We start from the raw sequence: 3,806 nt of genomic DNA, 5'->3' as shown, positions 1-3,806 counted from the left end.
TATTTCCCATATCATAATTTGCGAGTTCCTTTCACTTGCTTGATAGAGAGGAGCTGCTTAGGGTCATCAATCTGGCTCTATGGATTGTCACTGTCCTATTTCCAGTATTACTGTGAGCAGCAGGAACTCAGTTTATCCCCCTCTGTATCTGGCTGCAGAGCTCAGCTAGAGCGGCTGGTTAATGTATGTATCTTGCAGAAAAAATGTATAGCTACAGATAAAACTGCTTCATGCTCCTGGGAAACAGCCAGCTAAAAGGTATTGTTGTTTGATGTAAAACATTTATTTATATGAATGTACAAAGATGCCAGAGTTTGATTCAATAAGGCAATGCAGGATGCCAACTAAAATGATGTCAATTGCTAGAGATTGTATTTTTTTATTTTTTTTTGTGGCTCTAAATTAGAAAATGTCATTTATACAGAGACTTGAGACTGTGCAATATGGAGATATGGCTTAGAAAAGCATCCGCCTGAAAAGAGGAATGTTGTCTTGAGAGTGGGATTGAATTGCCATGTGTTGGATCTGAGTGAGACGATTGTATCACAGACCTGCTTACCCCCTCCAGGGATGTTGTATATTTCAAAGCCTGTGTGTGGCACTTTATTAAATCTTGTTTTCTGTTCTGCAATAAATAGCTGGTAGCAGTTGGTGGGTTTTTGCCACGTCATGCAAAGCTCAGGTTGTTGAGTCATTGAGAGTCACTAGGAGCATGAGAATGGTTTGGGAAAAGCCTTAGTATAGTCAGTATTTTATTATTTTTTTAAAAAATGTAGTCGTTGCCAATTATTTTGTTATTTTCTCCCAATTTTAAATGCCCAATTATAATTTAGGCTCATCTCACCGCTACCACCCCTGCGCTGACTCGGGAGCGGTGAAGACGAACACACGCTGTCCTCCGAAGCATATGCCGTCAGCCGACCGCTTCTTTACACACTGTGGATTCACCATGCAGCCGTCCAGGAGCTACAGCGTGGGAGGACAACGCAGCTCCCGGGCAGCTAACAGGCAAGCCCGCAGGTGCCCGGCCAGACTATAGGGGTCGCTGGTGCGTGGTGAGCCGAGGACACCCTGGCCGACCTAACCCCCCCCCCGGGGAACGCTCAGCCAATTCTACACCTCCTCCTGGGAATTCCCATCCATGGTTGGCTGTGGAATAGCCACTTGAACCGACAATATTCAGGCTATAGGGTGCATCCTGCACTCACGCAGAGCGCCTTTACTGGATGCGCCACTCAGGAACCCTTAGTCAGTATTTTCTAACACCATTGGATTGCTTCAGTCCTGCTGGCTCTGCAGCAAGCATCAGCAAGCCTCAAAGTAATGGCAGCACCTGCACAGGTACGTTGTCCTAAAGGGCTCATACACATAGGTTTCCAAGACCATGGAGACATTGAGAAAGGCTTCTAGTGGAAACATTCGTCATTGAATTGAAGTTTCTTTTTGTGTTTCTGTTTCCCCCTGACTTTCTCGTTTCGTTTACAGTCAGAGCGTGGCTGTTGCCGTTGGACCTTCCTGTGATATGTAAGTCTGAAAAGGGCCCCGAGAAGAATCAGGTTAGGGAATCTCTTTTAAATAAATGAATTGCCTGCATATCTATCCGGTTGCATATTGTAATTCTTTTAAATTTTGAGCGAGTGAAGGGGAAGCTAATTAAACTTGCGTTCTTTGGGGAGTTACTGCTGCGCTAATGATGCGCTGAGGACACTTTGCTGTTTCAAATGCAATCCTGTGACGTTTAGCAATTGCCATTCAACGCACCCTAATATTTCAGATTAGCTACAGGTCATGAATCTGAACAACACACATTAATAATGATGCATAACGCCATATGGTGAACATCAAAGCCTTGTGTCTTAAGGATTATTAGAGTCCATTATCATTCTACCATGGAGAAGGATATCAGGACAATGGGATGGGATAGCCCTGAATTAATGAACTAAATAAAGAACATTACGAGTACAGGTATTTAACTAAACAACCATTTAGTCTAACTGCTCACCTGACCCTCGTTTCCAATGATAGCAGGTCAGGGGAATAAAAAACCAACCTTTTGTTTCTCTAAATAACAGTGACAGTCAATGCCTCTAACTGAGGACTGCATGCACCAAAGCTATGTACTCCAGATTGTTTTTAATTCATTTTCTTTGTTTTGCTTGGGGGGGGGGGGGGGGGGGGGGGAATCGTAACCAATCACAATTCTGAAAGGAATAGGAAGTAAGACTGCTTACAGGCCACTAAATTAAAAATCCTGGGATCTGACTATCTGACTGGGATAAGTGAGATCCTTATACTGTATGATAAGGGAGGGGGACTGGTTGGTGTGTAACTGCTTTAAAATATGTAGCAAGGGAAATTGCATAGCAAAGTGGAATCACGACCCCACATACTTTAACCAAAACTTCTTCATTTTCATTAAACGTGTGTCACTGTCTCTTTCCTTCCAGGCTTCTTGATCTGAAGCTACTCTTATGCTCAGCATCCTCTGGCTCATGTTTACCACCTCTTATTTTCTATTAGGTGTGTCGCAATGTATTCACATATTATTTCTTGCAGAATGTTGAGTTTCATGCTGTGGCAGAACCTATGCTGTATGAAGTGTCATAATAATAAAAAATATATATTTAGCACCTTAATAGAAATACAGTGGATCGACTGCATCAAATTCATACCTGTAAAAAATGCAATGACAGTTTATTTAGAAATGCCTGTTAGTATGACTAGTGTATAGGTGAAGACTGCTAGCTTGAAAGCACCTGTCAGTGGAAACTATAGCTGCAAGATTAAGCATAGTGGGTGCCCCTGTGGAGTGAAGGAAGTAAACAATGCTGATTCTACTCCTAGAATGTGAATTCCATCAGGTGAAGTGTTCCAGTTTGGCCATTTTGCTCTATGCTAAAACCCAAGGTCCTCAAAATGCATGGAAGCTGGAGAAGATCAGGCGCAGTGTAGTTTGCAAGTCCTTTTGAAGACAGTGGTAGACTCCTGGCTCTGGATCTCAGCAGGCAGCTGTAAACTCTTCTGGGTCTGCTGATGGGGAGTGTGAGCCTCTGGAAGATTTTTAAAATCCTCCCTCTAATGTTTGAGACCGGTGCCTTAGGTAGGAAGTATCTGTTTAGACCTGACGTCTAGTCGGCTTGGCACAGGGTCGGCATGATAATTTCTCCTGTCTACACTGGGGCCAGGTAGACCTTGAATCTGAATCGTTCCGCTGATACACAGAAAGGTAAGCAAATGGAAAGGCAGTGTGTTAATTGAGAGGAACGGTCGTTCCTCGGGCCAAGCTATCAGCAAGTACTGCCAGAGACTCTCTATACAGCAAGGGTAGTTTACATGTTTTCAGGGTATTGGCGCAGCAAAAGTAAATCAGCCCAAAACAACATTTCATTTTTAATTTGTAGTTCCCAGCACTCTTAGATGAAATGTGTATAAGGGGGTGTATGAGACTGGGCACCGGAGACAATCCAGTGCTGAATTTGAATGAGAAACTGTAGGTGTGACTGAGCGAGCGTGTGAGCTGTGCCAGAGAGAATATGCAGTGAAAGTGCCAAGACTAAAACGCAGGGTTATTATTTTGGTGCTATGAATTCCAGCCCCTGACAGGAATTCTCTGTTTCAAATAAAACAAACATTTTAATTGTTTCTTGTTTCTTTAAACTTGTATCAAAAACACAAGCTAAGTTTGAAGAAACAATTGGGGCAACCTTGGCCAGCACCAAGCGAACAGGCACAACTGTCAAAATGGTGGGGCCAACATTGACACAATCGTTTCTACTAACATGGCTTGTGTTTTTCAGGCACAATAA

Source organism: Polyodon spathula, chromosome 26, assembly GCF_017654505.1.
Source record: "Polyodon spathula isolate WHYD16114869_AA chromosome 26, ASM1765450v1, whole genome shotgun sequence".
Classification (NCBI taxonomy): domain Eukaryota; kingdom Metazoa; phylum Chordata; class Actinopteri; order Acipenseriformes; family Polyodontidae; genus Polyodon; species Polyodon spathula.
Note: the sequence above shows the minus strand (reverse complement) of the source record.